General features: G+C 50.1%; 1 long non-coding RNA gene across 9 annotated transcripts in view; it reads right to left on the bottom strand.

The window, feature by feature from the left end:
* Positions 1-1044: 1044 nt before the first annotated feature.
* The window catches only part of LOC112968830, a 376846-nt gene continuing 357439 nt past the window's right edge, over positions 1045-20451 (bottom strand). For all 9 annotated transcript variants that reach the window (XR_003254455.1, XR_003254459.1, XR_003254458.1 and 6 more), the window contains 2 exons: positions 11081-11224; positions 1045-1925 (listed from right to left, as the gene is read on the bottom strand). This is a non-coding gene — a long non-coding RNA (uncharacterized LOC112968830). The remainder of the gene's footprint in view (positions 1926-11080; positions 11225-20451) is intronic.

Raw genomic sequence — 20451 nt, 5'->3', positions numbered from 1 at the left:
GCCCCCCGCGGCTGCCGGCCCGGGCACTCTCCACCCCCCGCGGCCGCCTCCGCTGCCCCCCACGTTTGCCCGAGGCAGCCCCGGCCACCGGCGCGGCGTTAGGGAGGTTTTGCTCCAGCCCCCGCCAGTCCGGTGGGGAACGCTGGAACGGCGTTCTTCTCCATGGATTCGTTAAATGTTGTTAAATTTATTGAGAGGTTTTATTCTTATCAAGTACAGGCCCTTTCAACGAGGCTGTGAACTCTTCACTTTCAAAACACAACAATTAGCAGCTTCAGAAAAGCCACATCAGTGATCCCGTAAAACCAGGGACACGTTGCCAAGCCGTGACTCCCCCTTAACTAGCTCCCAGGCCCAGTGAGTCTGTGGTTGTTTTAAAACACTACACATTACAAAGGAATTTTTTCCTTTGGTGCCGTGTCTGACTACGGCTGGCCACACAAAAATGGTAGTTTAAGGCCTCGCTCCTGCAAACTCTGTACGCCAGCTTCCGTTCAGATATTTTAGTATTCCCAGCATCCAAGCAAAGAGGAATTAGAAGGGCGGGATACAAATATGTGTGTGTCCACACAGTGCAGGTGCTTTGGGGATACGCCAGCCAAAGCAGAGAGGGAAGGCCAGCTTCCTTCAACCACAGCAAGCTCAGACGTGCTCGGATGGGGTACTGACGGCCCTGCCAGAGAGACGTGTGATTTTGACATTGATGGTTGAGTGTTTGAGAGCTAAATTTCGCAGAACCTCCCATTACCACCATAGCAAGCCAGAAGGATTTGTGGTGGGACTGTCGGAGAGACGGAGCATTTGCATGGCCAGTGCGCACTGTGCCAGCAACCCGTGGACGGCGGATAAGGCTGGCAGAGGTGATACTGTGGGGAGGAGGTTGTAGTTATGCATTTAGGCATTTCAGGTGGGTTGAAGCACATAAGGAAAAAGGCCATAAGGAACCAGAGGCCAAACTCACTCAGGCCAATGGAACTGCATCCATGTTCAAACTGCAGAGTTTAGATCCGGGACTGCGGCCTTTCAAACAGGTACCTTTGAAAAATGAGCGAAAAAGGCCTAGACTTAAGAACCAATCTGGCAGAATGGAAAAATACTACGATCGTTTTACGGAATTGCTTTATTTTGAGATGAGAGACACAACAGAACTGCCTAAAGTAGACTGGATTGGAAAATAATAAACCATAGACCAAAGCCCCTAAATCGATACATGGGAGAGACAACCAGGCATTTTTTCAACCGCTCATTGCTTGCAGGGCAATTAGCTGTTCTGCTGTTTCTCAAGCTCAGATGCCTGTGAACAATCTCATCTTATTACAAAAAAGGGGAAGAAGAAATTATCCTGCATAATCGTGCAAAACTGACAAAATGGAAATGAAAATAGGCAGGACAAAAAAGAGTTAATACAATTTGATTTCAATATTTCTCTTTTTTTTCCCAGCAAGGTCTAAGTTGCAAAAGGTATTTGGCTTCATTTTTTTTTCATTCTGGGTGGCTATTATTAGCACATATTGTAAAAACAGATGAAAATACTAATACTCATTTACTGGCTTTTTTGCAACTAGAATACTTGACTAAGGTTCTCCACAATATCCTCCTTGATATGCAGACCTCCCCTTCTGATTTTTCAAACTTTGGGTTTTTTTTTTAATTATTATTTTAATTCTTTCCATTGCAGTGAGCCGGAGTCTTAAAAACATTCAGACATCACTTTGGCCAGCTAATGACAGCAAACAGCAGGAGAGAATAGCTGACTTCCCTGATGACCCAAAGAGACGAGCTCAGTGGAAGATGAGACTGAAACCAGAAGCATGTTCAGCTCCATGGCATTGCAGAAGGAGAAACAAACATTCTGCCAGGTCTCCTTATCTTCGCCATTAGATTATGGGCACTTCTAAACTTCTTCACTCATTTCTGAAAAATTCCTTCATAGAAAGAAACAGAAAAATTTGTTTTAGGTTTCAGATATGACTTTTCAAGTTCTTTCAGTACCACTCTGTAAAGTGGCTATACCGCTTCCCTTGTAATCTTTCACAACTAGTGCTGTGTGCAAAGCAGAGGACACAAGCAGTCAGATAGGTGGGGATTAGAAAAGCTGTGCTTAGTAATGCCCAGATGATACAGAAGACCAGAAAGCCAAATTATTAAAACATAACCGTGCAAGTGCATTCAGTTTACGGGGCTGCTCAGATCAGCACATTCAGAGTATTTCAGGGTAGATTCTAAAACAGGGTAAATCAATACAGAGCATTAGGAAAAAAGAGGATGAGCCAAGGCAGCGTCAAGAGCACTTTACACCATCAGGGGATCCAGACCCCTTGAATTCCTCCTGAACTCTGATGAGCTGTGGTCTCCAATTACAGTGTTAACATGAACGTTGGCCAGTTTGAACCCTTCAATCATACTTTTAGTGACTACAGACTTAATTAGTGCATGTTATCCTGAGTGTCATCTATCAAAGGAGCTGTGCTCATTAAATAGGATGGTAATTACTCCAGCTGCAAAACAATTATGAAAAAATCTTGGGTTAAAATAAAAATCTCAAAGTGTCTTTGACAACCGTGTTATCTCAGTCAATGTGCTTACATCACACAAGTTTATCCCCATTGATCTCTGTTAGGTCTGTCATGTCTTTTATGCTGATGCCACATTTCAGCAGACTCCTCTAATCGTGCTGCTTTCTTCCTCCATGCGAGCCGGCATCTGGGCTTGGAGTAATGAATTACCGTAACTGCCCCTGTTTATTAATGTCGGTGATTCAGAGTAGCTCAGCATGTGGGCCGAGCGCTCTGCAGGTGTAAATCAGAGCATTACTGATAAATCAGCATTACTGATTTCAGGGGAACCACTATGGTTCACCCCAGAAGAGATACGGGCAGGAGTTCGTTGACATCCGGTACAATACTTGGGAGGTGTTCACACACTTAAGGAAGATGTTATGTGTGAAAAACTTCCCATCCAACATTTCCCAGGGCCTGGGAAGCTGCCACAGCCCATGCTGGAAGGGCGAAGGAGGCACAGGGTGCCTGCGAGGCCCCCGGGCACGGCCCCCTCGCGGGCCAGCAGTGGCTGGGGGCCCTTGCTCCAGCGCGTTTCTCAGGACAACGCGGGCCAGCCACGAGCCTGGCCTTAGCAGCTGGGAGCAGGGGTGGCCTGCAGCCGCCTCCGGGCTGTTTCCCAGCCGTTCTGCACAGGAGAAGTGACAACGTACAGCGAAGCTCAGGGGAGATTCGGCTTGTTAAAGTCCAGCCAGCGAGAGGGTGAAGAGTTAAACCAGGCAGTTTCTGAGGGTGTGCTCTACCCTGTAGCAAATGCAAGGTAATTTGAGATAACCCATCCTCTGCTGAAACGGGGCTAACGCTACCGGCTTTTCACCACACGAGAAGGGCATCTATGCGGCGAGTCGCTGAGAGCGCAGGACCTGCTTGCAGTGCAGGGTAAATACCCGCCCTGCCGAAGCTGACCTGCCCGGGACGCCAGCGAGGCAGCGCAGGGCAGCACGGCTGACACCTCTGCATTCGTGGGGCTGGAGCACAAGCTCACCTACACACGTCCCAGGACCACAGGAGCCGTGGCCGCCACTGGGGCATCCACGTGTCGCTGCAGCAGCCGGAGCCGGAGCCGGAGCCGGCTGGGCTCCTTGCCTGGTGCCGGGCTCCCCTCGCGGCCCAGACCCCGCGCTCCCCTCTTCTGGCATCTCTCCTGCCGGCGTTCCCGGAGCGCCTGAGGGAGCGTGCTGCCGAGCGCTCCGTTACAGCACCTGCCAGGAGCCGCGGCTGCGCCGAGGAACAGCTCCTCGTTAAACGCGCAGATAGGGCTGCCCTCGTCGCTGCCTCGTGCTCGCACAGCGCTTTCTCGCCCGCGGCGTTTGCGGAGCAGTCGGCCGCACGCCGCCACGCCAGCAGCAGCAAGGAGCTACGCTGCGCTCTCCGAGAAAGGCTGGCCCGGAGGACCATGCTAGCCCTTCCCCAAGGCAGGAAAAGGGGACAGGGCCACCTTTGGTTGGGATGCCGGACACGCAGTGACGTTGCAGCTCACGAGCGCCGGAGGTCGCAGACAGCCGCCGCTACGCGGTGTCTCCACAGCAGACACAATCAGTGACGACAGTTTGATTTCGGTCGTTGACGAGAAGTAGCCCGGCTGACCTGGCTTGGCGTGGACGGGACGGTGGGTGGCCCTGCGAACCGCTCTCGGGAGAGCTGCCGGGCAGCGGGGCAATCGCAGGGACCCTTTCGGCGGGCACAGCCAGGAGAGGGCTGCACCCCGAGCAGCTCGGGCACCTGCGTCCGCCTGCTTTCTCTCCTCCCGTGGCGCAGACGCCACCGGAGCCCACGACACGGAGCTGCGAGGGGCAGCCTTGCGCCTGCCGCACGGCCCCGCCGGCGGTGCAGCCCGCCTCGCTCGCCCCCTTTCCCCTGGCAGCGCGCGGCCCCCTGGCAGTGCCCTGGCGGGATACGGTGGCTTTGGGGCACTTTTGGAGCTGGCCCAGCTGGCGGGCAAACAGGGCCTGGCAGCGCTGCAGCCCTAGGTAGTGCTGCCGGAGGGGAGTGGGAATGATGGACCATCCTCCGGGACGAACGGACGGTCCCCAGCTCTTCCCGGCCTCCAGGCCAGCCGCCCAGAGAAGCAGGCACACGGGAAGATCAAGGCACTAGAGGGAGCCTGAGCATAACAGATCCGGCGGCGTGTGGTGGCTCTGGGCTCAAAATCGGGAGCGCTGGTCCCTGTCTGGGAGAGGGGAGATCTCCAGGGAATAACAGTGAGACATGCAGAAATTTCCCGCTTGACTTGGTATCCTACCTGACTGTGGCTTTTTTGCCCTGATAGCCATTATAATTTTCTTGAAGACATGAGGAAGGTCATTAAAAATATTGTTTAGCTTATTGAAAATGACTGGCTGCCTCCAGGGAGACGGCTGTCTCTGCACATTCATAACAAGGCTCTCCTTAAACCTGACCCTCAGTGGCAGGGCCCAGGAGCAAATACCACCTTCCCAGCAATCAGTGCCTATGCCTGGAGAAGCTGCTTCCCACTCCTCTTCCTAAGGAGGTAAGAAAAAACAGTGGCGACTGGTGGCAACGGTTCTTGCAAGGTAAAGGCTGTTAGGGGAGAAGGGTCTGCAGTGGGTCAGCAGCGGGTATCTCTAAGGCGCTTGGGGAGCCGGCGTGGCGCTGCCCTGCAAGCCTGCTCTTGCGTGGAGGGCATGAACCTGGAAACTACAGGCAAGGCCTGTGCTCACCAGCGGCTTAGCTCCATGGGGCTGGCGCTGATTTCCCGCCAGCTGAGCAAGCGAGTTGAGGCACTGGAAGAGGCCAGGGAGCTGCAATCTTTTTTTTGCAGCAACGTTTTTATTGCATTTGCTTTGGACAAGGAATATGGTCACTCACTCCGTCTAGTGTTTCTGACTCTCCCTCTGCAACTACTCTGCCCAAGGACCAGCATAAAGAAGAGGAGTGAGAAAACTGCTGGGCTAGCTGCAGGTGGGCTTATGATCGATGGCCTCTGTTTAACATGGTGACAGGGACTGGGGAACAAATGCTTTGCACTGTTGTTTACCCACAGAGAGTAAGGTGAGCATGTTCCAAGTACATCTGCAAAACATATCTTCTTCTACAATGTTTTCACTGGGTCAAAAGCTATTTTCAACAGCAGTGGTCAAGTTCAGCCCAGCAGAGGTGAGAGGAGCAGTCAGGCTGGAGCAACCAGAAGAGAGGTGTGAGCAGGGAACACGTACAGAAGGACGGACATCTTACAGCAGCCCTTACACTGTTCCATCACTCCTTGCTGCCATCGGAGGCTTTCGTTCCCCCATGGAGACCATTCCCCAGATCAGCACTGGCCCAGCTCCTCTGCACGTTATCAGCGACTGTGTTCCCAAAGACGGCTTTGCATCATGAAGGTAGGAGCAAGAATCAGGCACCAGCCTACAACACAGACCTGACCTTTCACTGTCAGGCCTGCCACCTCCTCCCACTCTCCCCATAGCTGGCACGACTAACAGCTGTTTTCCTCTTGTTATTTTTTCCACCTCCGCTCCTTTCTCCAGAGGGGAGTCAGCCACTGCTGGTGGCCTACGTACTGGTGACTCACAGGCTGCGACTTGTGGGAGCCAGCTAAGCCACCAAACTTAGTAACTTCTTACTTTACATTGCCTACACTCTGGACACTTCTTCTGGCTGGGTTCATCACTGGATATCTACCCTAGCTACCTGCAGGGTCAGGAAGGACCAATTCAATTATGTTTCCTAGAAGTTTTGGCAATCAAGGAGCTGGGCTGAGAAGGTGCATCTTCTTGATGCAGATAAATTCCTTCTCAATGAATGTTCATCCAGCTTGCTGATATTTGCAGACCATGAGATATTGCTCCTAATGACGTAAATGGACCTCCATCAACCTACCCACAGAATGATCTGAACTTCAGTGAGGCCCAAAGTTATGCATATATTAGGTCCTCCCCATTTAGGGACTTATTTTAAATATCCAAAGAATGGTTTCATGACAATAAATATACAAGACTGTATGGTAGCTACATTTTTCTGAAGGCATTTGAATGGTGCTGGTGGATTTCAGGAGAACTCAGGGACTTAGAAATGGATTTCCCTCTGTGCCAATCAATCAGCCTCATCCAGCTGCAGAGCTGGCTGAATGTCCACAACCAACAAATGATCACTGCAATCACAAACCAGAGCCTGGGGTACCTGCAAGCTAGTCTGGAAATGTGGAGGTGATGCTGAGGCTGGAAGCTGGAAATGTAACGTATTTGGACTACTAAAAGGGCTAGAGACACGCGCTGCACCACTGCAGCAGCAGATTAGCAGGCAGAGCACAGGAGACATGGCTCCCAAGCAGCCGAAAGCCTGAGACGGCAGGCAGCTCTCCCATACAGAAAAGAGGAGCAGACACCCTGGGTGAACTGAGCCAGACTTTTTCCCATTCTGTCACTTTGTAAAAGTATGAGTTTGAAACCAGTCAGGGAGCAGAAAGAGAGAAGAGCAAAGTAAATCCCAAGAGCTCGCTGGCTGGGGAGAGCCCTGGATGCAGAGCATTTAATATGATACTTGAGTCACAGAGATGCGGCTAAAGTACAGCTGTTAACATTATTTCCGAGAAGGAAATGTCTCTAATGCTGGGCAGAGAGCGAGCGGCTGGGGGCTGTGCCAAACCGCACATTCCCCCCAGCTCCGGGCAGGCGGGACCCCACAGCTCCTCCGCACGCCTCTGCTAACGCTCCCCAGCCTCCTCTCCATGCAGAGGGGGCGGAAGTTCCCGCGGCGCCGGCTGCATGGGCATGTTGAGAGGCCCCATGCGTGCTGTGGCGCTGCCCTTCGCACCTGGCAGCCAGCCCTGGCCCACGTTCCTGCTCACCCTGGTCTCGAACCAGACCTCGTCCCTCCTGACAGCCGGGCTGGTTTCTCCCGTCTGGTGCTTCATACCCATGCGGGCATCCGGCAGCACTGCGAGCCTCCGACACCTGTAACCCCAGCAGCGGGAGAGGGGCTTTAGTGGACTTATTTTGCTGTTTGATTCCTAGGCTTTAGGGTACACTTGCTTCACCTTTTCAAATTTTCCCCAGAAACCAGGAGGTCAGGAACCATCCGCAACAAATACAAGAAGGGAGGTGGAGATTTCCAGGCACTTTGCAGACCCCAGCAGCTGGGTGAAGGGGGCCAGAGGAGACAGGGTGCATACAAGGAAATACAAGGGCTATAAAATCGCCACAGACATCAATATAGCTCTCTCTCAGGAGAGCATTAAACCTCCCCATTTCAGAGGAGGGACTGCTTCCTTGTGCTGACGTGCAGAATACCTACGTAACCTACCTGCAGGGCCAGGGACCCTAATATATAGTAATAATGGTCCCTTTTTTTAGAGTCAGGCATTCTCACAGGAACACAATGAAACTGATAGGGAACAGAGCTGTTTAGAAGAAACAGCTATTTAAGCAGCTCTGAACTGGTACCCCTCTTCTGGCGAAGGGGCCTAGTTCTGCAGGTTCGGTAAGCTTTTAATATCCCCTTTGAGGCGACAGTCGCTAAGTTGCCTGCTGACGTAACATCTGAACGGGCAGCCTCCGCGCGAGGCTGCTCTGAGCCCACGCTTACTGGTTTAGTGTGATGTACCAAAGTACTTCTTGCCCCACTAACAGAAAAGGAAGCATGCCTGCAGCACCCCAAGGCAGGAATAAATGTGCATAACCTATGTTACACCTGGCAAAACTGCACTGCAAATATTGTAGAGAATTCAGCTACTAGAAGGGATGGAGCAGATGCACCGTCACAGTGTACATGCATCAGTTGATTACTGCAGGGAAGAATATGGAGACAGTTGGGAGAAAAGGAAAGGTCTGACCTAAATAGATGCTGAGCTAATTTATTCATTTCTCTGGTTTATTATTTAACACAAGTTCAAAACAGCTCAGGACTTCTGGTTTCCCTCAGCTCTGCGACTGACTTTGGGATGAGGCAGGCTGACTCATTTCTCATCTGACTTTGCCTCCATCGTTTTGAAAAGCAGTCCTGGGCGTGCCTGGGAGCAAGGGACGGCCCCGCTCGATCCGGCTGCGCTCAGCACCCCGCCGATCCCTCGGGAAGCCGGGGCACACTGTGGGGCTGAACCTCAGCTCACGGCCAGGTACCCAGCTTTGGTAAGCTTTGCTTTTTGCAAAGCTTTTGCAAGCTTTGGAGCACCTGCTCCGGCGGAGCGCGCGGGGAGCTGCCGCATTTGCAGGAAGGAGGTATTTTGAGACAGGGCTGTTGCTTCACCTCTGCTCTGGAAGGTAGGCGACGCTTTGGCCCGCTTGGTGTGTTGTTAATAGGGATGCCTTATCACCAATTTAGCTGGCTGGCGAGCGGATTTGTGAGTTCATACAGCACGAGGCAGCCGTTAGCATCTATCGTTATCTCCTCCCGGGCAGCTTGCCAGACGCAGAGCCAAGTTCTGCAGCACAGGTTTTTCAAGGATAAACCCTGAGCCTGCCTAGCTTACAGCCGGGCTCCTTCCTCCTCTCGCCGCAAGGCTGGGGCTGCAATCATTATCGATCCCCAGAAACATTGTCTGGGAGGAATTTATTGCGAGAAGGACGCGGATCCCCCAGCCGTCAGGAGAGGTGTCCTTCTGCATGCCTGTGCTCGTTTTTGCTCCGGCTGCAGTTCGTCCTGTGGGCTGCATGTGTACTCGACAAGCCTATGGCACGTTTCAGCGCTGCTGAGTTTTTAAAGCCACAAGCTGAGAAAAGAATTGAAGCACATGTGGTTTGACTGAAACCATACAGCACTTCTGCACAGGTGCAAAGTGGGATAGACAGAGCTGTTCTTGAATTAAGTGATTATTCACTGGGCATTCACATGGAAGGCATCAAACTTGCTCTGTGGAGGGCCCTTTAATTTTGTTTTTAATTACGGTTTATCAGTTGATGTATAAACTTAGGCCAATGTTGTATCATATTACCCAATGCCTCCATTATGTTTTTTTTTTAAAATGGATTATTCATTGACCTGTTTGATTCGTTATAATTTTCTAATCAGTAAAGCAAGCCCTGATGTTATTTAGCTTGATAGCAAAGGCTGCTCAATTTGCACTGCCTTCACATTGCTGGAGAATTTCAGAATTAAGGCAGCTCTGTAGATGACTTTGCTGGGGTTGGGGGGTGGGATAGTGTAAGCTGAGCAGGAGCCAGGAGGGCTAAGTGCTTTTGCTAAAATTAGCAGAAATGAAGCAGTTAATGAAGCTGCTAGTGAAAGGTTTCCAAGACAGCTGACTTCAAGCATCTGAGGGACCCAGCTAGGCAGGGGACTGGCTCCTTTTTGCTCCACCACCAGGCTGCGAGGCTGCTGCCCTGGGTGCGCTGGAGTAGCACTCTCCTGCCCTTGCACCGCAGCCAGACGCATCTTCTGCCTTCACTGGACAAATGCGGGGCAGCGTGAATACTGCCTGGATTCATTCTCTGTAGGCTCCCATCCTCCCTGCCTGCAGAGGACACACGGCCTGGTCCATGTTGGACTTCAGTCTGAAGGGCTTATTTTTACGAAGTGGGGGTTACTTGTTCAGAGTTACACGTTTAGATCTGCTGGACTGCGAGCTTCGCATTGCTTTAGCTCAAGTGATGCCAAAGAAGAGCAGATGTCTAAATGACAGAAGCAGCCAAAGTGATTTGAAAGGTCTCCTTCTCTCCCTATACCACTGAACAGAGTTTTGTTGTTGATACCCTGGATTTTCTTAATGAGGGAAGCCATCTAGCAGAAAGGGAATATACCATACTGGACCCTCAGCCACTGGGGTCCAGCTGTGGGCCAGGGTTGTGACACCTGCACCTTAATTTAAACTAACCATAATATTTGCTGTACTTCTCAGATGACAGGGTTTTTTGCAGGGATCCAGCAGGCTGGTGCAGGCTGGCTGCGCAGTTGTGCTGTATCTGGCCTGATTTGTTAGAGCAGGGGGCTTGCAAAGGGCTGATGAGGAAGGAGTTAAGGCAGATAGTTTCATGCAAGGATTTAAGATCTGTCACGTGGGCATCATTTCTGCCTTTCTCCCAGGTGGTAAGGGGTTGTAACAGAGCGGGGAGTCCTTTAATGACCTGAATCACAATTTCAGAACAGACAGCGGACCATTTTTTAAGATTCAAAGAAATGGATCCAGTTTGGATGCTGGCTCTTCTTTATCTGTGCGAAGAGGATTATTGGAAAGCTGTGTTGACAAATGCCATGGCTAAAAAGGAAAATGAACTTCCACACAAAGACGGCTTGTTTGTGCAAAGTGGAGAGGGGGAAGAAAGCTGCCAAAAAGCTGACATTAAACTCTGTGCTTACCTGCAACTCATCTGATACAATGACTGAAACCTTTCATTTGTAGCAACGTAATCCAAGCTGTTCTTTCCACAAAGCAAGAAAGTAGGTTATTGCTAAAGCAGAGCTGGGGAGGGGGAAGGGGAGAACTACACAGAGCACAGTGGTGGGCCCCATCCTGCAAGGTGCTGTGCGCCCTATACTCCCTCTGAACACAGGCTCAAGACCTGGCTTAAGTCTCATTTTTGAGCTGGGAAGAGCTTGCCCGCAAGCCCCGACTGCCAGGGAAGTCCAACCTGCTGTCGGCGAGCCAGGCTGCTTGTACTTGCTGCTGAATTCAGACCAGGATGCAGAGAGGCATTTAGAGATGATGGATGCACACGAGGAATCCCCCAGCCCTGCTTTCAGCTGCTGCAGTCCCACACGTGTAATATGGAAGCCTGGAGGCAAGAGACATAAAAACAATAATGCTTAGCACTTATAGAGCACTTTTCATCTTCAAAGTGCTTTGCTGATATGAATGAATTAATGACCCTGTATCAAATAGCCACATTAAAGAGGGCTGCACATCCTGATCCTATCACAGATGAAAAATAGCAATATCTGAGGTATTATAAAGAATTATATAAGCAATCTAATCTCCCACTCAAGGCTGTAAACTGATTGCTGTATTTATGCATGGGGTGGGGGGGAAGATTTCACTGCAGGCAGCACACCACAATTAGCCGCAGGGACTACTGTCCAAGTTCACCAGCCAAATACTGGCTAAAGCCAGGAGCAAAGCAAGTTCAAAGGATTTATCAGCTGCTGCAGGCTGGGATATCTATATTCACACTTACTTTTTAAATAACTAAGTTGGCTCAGGTCATTTCAGTAGTTCTTATTAGGGTGGCATCTCTGCATGTAAAACAAAAGCTACTGTGGCAAGAAGAGCGACCCCAATTTCATCTCTGGGCTACCTCTGTAGTAATGTGGAGTCACGCATTGCCTCTGATAAAATCTGGAGTATTATTAGTCCATTTTACCACATAAGAGCTAAACTGTGGGTGAAATCGGCTTCCAGATCTGGCCGGAGCTGTTTGCAGCATCTCCTTGCTCACAGCACTTGGGCAGTGGTGGGGCTAAGTCAGTTGAGGTCCCTCAAATGAGGCATACAAGGGAAGTGCTCCTGAGACGTGCTCCCAGGAGAAGCTTGGCAAGCAGGGCTGTGACAGGACAGTCCCTGTGGCAGGTGGGGACAGGGCCAACAACTAAGCAGGGTTGGCAAGTTTTTCTAGCGCCTTCTTGCGTAAGTGAATGCCCATCCACCCCCAAGGCCCTGGGACCTTTTGTTTCAAAAGCAATGCAGTTATAGTAAAATAATCATGGCTATACAATGGTTTGTTCCAGTTTAATTAAGGCAGTTCAGAAGTGGTGCAACTTTCTCCTGCAGACAAAAGCCACACAGGGAGCCTGCGTCAGAGCGAGGAACTGAACCGGCCCCTCCTGAATGCAAGGTCAGTCTTTACACCACAGCATCCTTCCCCAATTTTCAGGCATGCAAGCACAGGCTCTCTCCTGGCCTCCTATCAAATCGATGTGCTGACACCCAGGAGAGAAAGGCAACTGGTGCAAACAGTTTCTCTCCCATGTGAAGGAAAGACAATGTCCTTTTTTTCAGATGTCTCCAAAAACTTGGATAAACTGTAATTTCTTTACTTCTGGAAATACTGCTGGGCCTGCTACCCCAATAAGATGTTAATAACTTGGCCCTGCATGAAAACACCTCTTTCTTTTTTTTTTTTTTCCTGGCTACAAAATAAGCAGAAGAATAAGAAAGAAAAGGAGGAAGTTCTCTTAACCCTGGCAACTATTTATCACCAGTGACAGGGAAGGACTTAAATCACTTGAGGAGCCTTCAGTTAAGGCAAGAACACAGTACTGTAGCTGCTACATTCAAGCATAAGAGCTTTGTTTTCCATACAATAAAAGCATTGTAGGGCTGTACAGTGTGTGGATCGAGGAAAGCAAAAATGCTGAGCAGGTTAATTAATCTCCTTAGCTTTTCTAGTACTGCGTTGTACTGCAGCCCAGCCACAGACATTTCCCATCCTTTATAGCCAAGAAACACTATGGCCAGACCAACCTCATCACATGGTCCAGATTCTCAAACTGCTGTAATACAAGGCAAGAGGTCCAGCTGCCTTCATCAGGGTTAGATTTTGGCCCACAGTGAGCTCTCAAAAATGCCACTGAATGCTTAAAAGCGCAGATATTGGAGGAATGGGAATGATTACTTAATGGAAAATACCCCGCAAAGAGGTTTGGCTTTGCACCCTCCTTACCAACATTTCCTTCTGGACTAAGGAGCAGGAAGCAGGGCTGCTCTCCTCCCACACCCAGGCCAGCTACTCGGGTGTGGAGAATCAGCACAGCTCCACGCACAAAAGCCAAGCAATGCAAACCCGTGCAACTCAGGATCTGGCCCCTTTGGTCCTCATTGCTGTGACTGATGGCTGCAACAACCCTTGTGCACCAACACTGCTCCTCTGAACGTTTGAGGCTGGCAGGGGAAGTGGATCTGGATGGCATCTTCACTGCTTCACCTGCTCAAAAGGCCAGATCAGAACAGGACACACCATCTGAGCCTAACGACTCATCTAGCATTAGGTTGGTCCAAAACAACAAAAGCAGCAGACTGAAGTTGCTGACTGCTTTGACCATCCCAGATACTTAACCGCAGGTTAAGAAGACTCTGCCCAACACAGCAGCCAGCTCTTCTCACATGCCAGTGCAGAACCCCAGCTCTGGCCTACTGAGTCTTTACTGCAGGACACAACATAAGAGGCAGGATTGACTTTTTTTCAAATCCAAGGTTGGGGAGGGAGAGGAGTGGAGCACACAAAAGAAAAGCTGTCAGGGATCAGCAAGGGTCAGCTGCTCCCTAAGAGACAGGGAGCTGGGAACCAAGCACAATAACAGCCACCAGGGCAGAGGTCTCACCAGCCAGGACCCCATCCCACCATCCCTGGGCAAGGCATGCCCAGAGATCATATCCAGATTCAACCAAGAGCCCAGATCATCAGGCAAGTTCATGGTGATGAGGCAGATCTGAGGTCAGCCAGGAAGTCAATCCACAAATCAGGATCAGGTCTGGCAGTTGCTGGAAGGTCCACACTGACAATGCAGGCCTGAGGTCTGGCCAGGAAGTCATCCCACAGGTCAGGGCACAGATCAGAAGCCCATGGTCAGGCACCAGCACAGGTTATGGCTGAGCTGGAGATCAGAGCTCTCAGAACATAGCTCAGACGGAGAAGGGAGGCCTGAGCTCAAACAGCGCTCCAGGGCCCATGGGCTGGGGGAAGGTGTAGGTGAGGCTGGTCAGGGTCATTAAGGTCTACTAGTGCCCTCAGGGCCATGGCATTGTCAACAGCCTAGAAGTTGCGGAGAATGAAAAATAAACATAGAACAACTAGAACAGAGGAAATTACTGTACTACAAATAAATGTAGGCCAATGTCATTTTTACTTGGTCAATCACTGACTATAACCTCAGCAAAAGCACGTTCATGGTTTTGCATATACCTTCCCAATACTTTTTCATTTATTCTTTTTTTTAGGCATTATCTCCTCTGGTTTTCCTTATCTGAGGTGCTTTCCTTCACTGCTTGTGTCTCTGCAGGACCACACACACTTTTGTCCAAAGGCAAGTCAGTTTAACCAGAGTGAAGCTTTTCTCCTCCATTTCATAAGCGAACAGCACTGTTGGCTGCATTCAGCTCCAGCAACGCTCAGAAAGGGAAACACGAAATAGTCACCTGTAAACTAGCATGTGGTGGCACATCTGTTACCTTGGCCTATGCTCCTGCGTTCAGAGAAGGGTGGTACAAGGCAGTTTGCTCCCCGTTAAAAACAATGAGGGATCCCCCATTAAAAAAAGGCTATGTTCCAACAGGCACATTACAGCTCCAGCACCTGGCTTCCCTTTCAAGAGTCTCTAGGACACAGAATTCACCTTCTTTCAGTAATATGAAAACAACGATTTCAGTCAAGGCTTAGGCTCTGCCATCCGTTACTGAGATACCCGCTTCCTCTTGCTTCCCCCCAGCACAGCAGCTTCTCAGGGATTCCCTCCAGGGACTGACTCCCTCCCTGGATGTCAGGACTTCAGCGGCATCTAGATCAGCCTCATACTGCAAATCTTCTTGCTCCTGAACCTAGTCTGTGTCCTTTTCTGTGGTTTCCTACCCACAATATTTGGAACTTGCCTGTCCAGTCTGTGAATATCCCTTATTCATCTGCATGGGCACTTTTATCCAGATTGTCAGTGTATTTTATGCATTCATATACACAAGTGATTTCTCTGTCTTATTTTGCTTCACCCTAGAGATTTCTACACAGACCCACTTTGTATTTGTTTTTTGGTTACTCCTAAGTAATGGTTTCCATTAATGCAACTTGATGGAAAGCAGTTATTTTACATACATATAGCACTGCTTATCTGGAACCATTTAAATGCTCTTCAGAAGCTGGACTAATTTCAGATCTCGCAGAAGGGGCAGAGTTAGCAGAATGGTACCTATACAAATGTCTGATTTTGGCCATAGGTAAACACAAGTATTTCCTCCCTGGTACTGCTACACAGGTACCTGTGAAAGGGGGATGTGTCATTCTCTGCTCACTTCCTCTGTGGAGAATCTGTTTTGCAGTGGAAGTTACAGGGATGTTAAAGGAAGAGTGGAGGTAATCACAGGAGCTGGCAAGGATCCGGGGAACACCACCTACACTTTTAGGAAATACTGTGATGTGACCAAGCCTGAGATTCCCCCTCTAATGCCCATGGCCAGATCTCGGGCACCCTCTGCCTGCACAAGGCCCCAGCTCAGCAGGTCCCCGGGAAGTTTGCAGCCAAGTTCTTCCCTCTCCTGACCCCGTTTAACTCCTGAAACGTGACAGATAACAGCTCAAGGTGCGCTGGCCGCAGGCCATGTGTATATTAAGATTAAAGTCAGTCTCTGGCCAGATGTGGGGCCAAACTGCCTCGCTAACCTCATTTCACCAGCTAAATGTTCTCCCATCTTTGCCTTGGTAATTGTGTCTTAGCCTCAGGACTGTTCTCTAGTTTGGTATCCTGCCTCCTCAAGTCCATTTAATGGCAAAATAAGAACAACAGGACTTTTAATCATTGGGAGCCTGAGATGCACTAAAAAAGCAAACAACTGTTTCACCACCGGGATGAGACAGGCCTTGCTGGACTGACAAACGGTAAGGCAATCGTTTCATGAAGATCGAGAACTGGAAGAACGCTATGAACCCGCGCTTGAAGTGTTCACGTCAGCCAGAGCCACCACCCGGGTGTCAAGCAGCGGCACGAATCAAGGAAGAGGGAGCGCAGGGTGCTTCCCTGTGGGAGCGCCGGCCAGCGGCTGCTTACGCCAGTGTTTCAGCCGCGCTGGAGCAGGGAACGCCGCCCCCCGGACTGCACCGAGGCAGCCGCCGTCGCCCCGCGCCAGCCCAGGCTGCCTTTGCGCAGGGGTTTGCCATTGCGGCCAGCCAGGGCAGGGCACCGATCCTGCTGAAAACCCCTTTTACTCCCTCACCTTGCAGCCACGTGAACAGCAGCACTGGCACAAGGCAGGGGACAAGTGGCTGGGAGTGGTGAGGAGGGCAGGACATCTCTTCTGGCGGCAGCGTGGGCATACATCTAATTAAAATGACCATGTAACCAAAGCCTTAGACATGGCTGCAAAGGCCAGTTTTCTGCCCTGGGCTTCGTTAGGGCTTTGCACACGTTGTGCTAAACGACTATACAGCTGGGCATGGTGAAAGGGGGAGTTCACAGACACAGAGGAACTGTGGTTACCGGTGGTGGAAAGGCACCTAAAGGGGCCTCTGCTCTCATCAGCAATCCCCAGAGGAGGGAGGTTAGCCAGGGGTTACGCTGTCCTGTCCCACAGAGAGCTATAACAGTGGAAGCCAAAGTTCAGCGGGGAAGGACTTGTTAAGTGCCCTACAAGCTCTGAAATAGATGAAACATCCATTAAAATAACGCTCACACGTCATCCCCAGCTTCCAGTAAGTAAGGCACATCAATACTCTTCTGCTTAATGAACGCTAATGTAGCATCCATGGCAGGATAGCTGAGGGCGGCCCTGGGATGCGGCGTCAGTGCTTCTCAGGACCAGTGGGGGAACCTTCTGCGTGGGAAGGGCTTCTGCTTTCTGAACCCTCCACCAGTGCTCCTGGAGAAGGGCAGATGGCAAGGCACATTTATTTCATTTAAGGTGTTGTTCTTTTGCTCACTGGTAAGATTTCTGGTAACAGCAAGGCTTTTTTTTGATTAATGTCATCCATGGCTGGTGTCTCTGAAAACTTTCTTCATTAACACAGATGAAGGAGAGGCAGAAAGATGAGCTAACACACTGATGTTCTCATTTGACTTGCATTAGGAGATGGATTTCAAATCGCTCCCTATGACAAAAACATCTCTTGCAGGATTTAAAGCTGCACAGCTCTTTGCCAGCTACTGTCAAATACGGGCTGTAAGAACAGCTGCCCTGGGCAGACCAAAGGCCCATCTGCCCCGGATTCTGCCGCTGACCGTGCTGAGAGTAAACGCTTAGGAAAAGAGTAAAAAGCAGCCTCTTCTTTGGCACTTCCCCAGTTTCTAGTAGCAAGGGTGTTTCTTAAGCTGCTTGTTCAAGTTTAACATGTTTCATGAGGAACAGCTAATTCTGTCAATATAGTGGCATCCCTATGGATTCCACTGATTTCAACAGGCCACTCATAGGCTGTGAGACCTATGTGAGCCAGACGGGCAGGACTTGCCCCTCTCTTACAGCTCTGCCACCAAAGTCCTAGGATTTTTTTAGACTCAGTCAGTAGCACGAGGAGCTGGGGCAGAGTCGTAGGCAGGCAGCCAGACTGCTGCCAAAGAAAACGTGTGGGACCTGTTCCAGTATGGGCATCTGCATCTGCTGCTCCCAGGTCTCTGCCTTATTGTCTTATGAGGTACAGAAACAGGAATTGGAACTGTTTGCCTGCTAGAGATGGAATGAATAAAAAAACAGCTAAGCAGAAGGCTGAACCATTACGTTTCTAAACATTTGGTTAAAATCTCCCCTCCCTGCTTAGCTAATGCACAGAAATCAACAGGACAATAAGTCAAATCCTAATTTGTGCAGGTTGGTGGTGCTCCCCTACCTTCCCCACCCTTTCCGTCAGTCAGATTGCCTGCTCCAGCTGTCTGTCCATCTTGGCTTTTCTCAGATGCCTGCCACAGAGATGGCTGCACAGGTAGTTCAGAACCATGGAAATTCTTCCCTCTCCAGCACCAAGCAGATCTTGCACTATTTCTTTCCCTGCCTTTAGATGCACAGAAAGCCACACAGACGCATCTGCTGCTTGATTCTAGTGGTGGTGGTGTAACAGGATCTTTTTAGAAGGTCATGCTAATTAAGAGATCATATCCCCATCAAAACCACTAATGCAAATACATCTCAGTGTGCTTCATGAACGCTATAAGGGCTCACTGCAATTATACTGTCTCTCTTGGAAGGCTGCTTAATATCCTGGCTTGTAGCAATAGGAAATTCCACAAACGCTATTCTCTGATATTAAGGACATAAATTATTGAACAGCCCAATAGCACTGTCCTTTTTCAAAGCTGGTGTTGAGAAGCGACTGACACAGTCCTTTCACATAATTAAAATGAAAACTTAATTATACTGTGGCTGTATGGGAAGGGGCTGGGATTAGCACACAGATTTGTTGAGGAGTTCAGAATTCCCACTAAGAAACACTGTATTTTAACTATACTTTTTATGGTTTTGAATGTGTTTCTTTGAGCCCCAGCCCTGTGCAGACCACAGCACATGCTGTGTCTGGTGTTTAGGCTGGTACGTTTTACTGGCTGTCAGTACCAGCGCGCACTTAAATAGCACTTGTGCCCAACCTGTCCTGGAAACAGTGCTTAAGGCCACTCATTTCAGCATGACACCAGCTATCCTGCAGGTAAATGGGCCTGATTAGGGACATAAGATAATATGGACTGTGGCAATACTTCCATTATCCCTGCTGGCATCACACCAGTTCCAGTGCGGGAAGCAGTGAATGGCCTCTCCCACGGCTGAAATACTGGTGCGTTTATTCCTAGAGCTTCCCTGCCTGGCTTCCCGCCCCACTGATGTGCAGGTATGGGGCATCTGCCTATGCCAGTGCACAGGCACAGGTTCGTTCCTTAAGCAATAAGTGAGCTGAGCTCAGTCTCCCTACCAGTGGACATGCCAGGACACAGGACTGCCTGACTGAAGGAAAAGCACAGCCCTCTGTTTTTGCATCAGGCTCATTTTAAGCAGTCGCTTATATTAAGGATGACCTGATTTATGATTTGGCTGTGATTAAAACGCATTCGCTTGCACATTGATTTTCTCCAGGCTTTTCAAACCACTTCATGAACTTCAGTAAATCCTTATGAAATCTCTGGCAGGTGGATGCCTTTAAATCTCTGTTATACCTTTGGCACTCAGCATTAGAGTACAAACCTGATACATCCAGAGGTGGAAGGGAGGATACCGTACCTGGCCATAGCTGTAGCTAAGATCTGGGGGCAGGTGATCTTTAAGCATCTCCCATGCAGGCTCCAAGCTTTTAAGTTGCTTTTAAGTATTTTAGCGTAAGGAATCAGGCCACAGTTGCACAGAGTCAGGGACAGGATGCACTGCAGACCCCAGGAGTCCTTACACCCTCAGGGCAGCCAAAACCCCTCTCCTCTCCTTTCTCCCTACCCTACTGCATCATATCTCTGCCCTTTCAATAGCTGAAGGATCCTGAAAAATTACAGCCAAAGCTTTTGCCAAAGCTCTTCTTTGTCTGCTCTAGCCACCTAAAACAACTTTCTGTTAGGATAGAAGTGGTGAAGCATTTCTTAAAATATCTCTTCCTCCTGACATTAAATATTTAAGAGAGAAGCGTCGGGGGAAACCATGCATTTTTACTGAGGCAAAATTGCACAGTGCTGGGAACCACGGAGAGCCCAATTTAAATAGTAATGAGATGGCAGGCACTTAAAAAGCACAGCTCGGTTTTAGCCTCCTGTTACCCCACCTGCTCCTGTCCTCCACAAAGCATCCTCAGCATCGCACCCAGTGATGCTTACAGCTTCTGACAGCTCACGCAGCAGCCCTGGTGGCTGAACAAGCGCCGAGAACCTGACCCAGCATCGCTGTCCTGCAGATACCTGCAGGGGAGATTACTACAGCGAGAACAAGGCTGGAGCGCTTTTGTGCTCTGCGAGGCCTTCCCTGGGTTGCAGATACAGTGAATAAAACCATATTGACCTGGAAACAAATGCTTGTCAGGACTGATCAGGAACGGAAAGTTGCCCAGGTCGGCGCTGCAGCGACCACAGCGGCAAAGGGAGCAAAGCACGTAGCAGCCCTGGCTGAGCAGGGGGAAGGCTGGCGGCCCCGAATCACGGGCTGCCCCTCACAAGCTGCTTTGCCTCTCCCAACCCATCGCCTTCCCTGCTTTGCCGTCTTTCGGAGGGGTGGACAGGAGGGTGCTGGTGACTGTCCTCTTTGGGGTTGCTGTAGCAACCGCGGTGTCGCTGGTGGCAGGAGCCTCACGTTTCCTGGATCCAGGCTGAGTGTGAGCTTGTTACTTGCAAGACAATTATTTTCCCTTGCTAA

The sequence above is a fragment of the Apteryx rowi genome, unplaced genomic scaffold, assembly GCF_003343035.1.
Source record: "Apteryx rowi isolate R43461 unplaced genomic scaffold, aptRow1 scaffold_326, whole genome shotgun sequence".
Lineage (NCBI taxonomy): Eukaryota > Metazoa > Chordata > Aves > Apterygiformes > Apterygidae > Apteryx > Apteryx rowi.
This window is presented reverse-complemented; position numbering and strand designations above follow the sequence as displayed.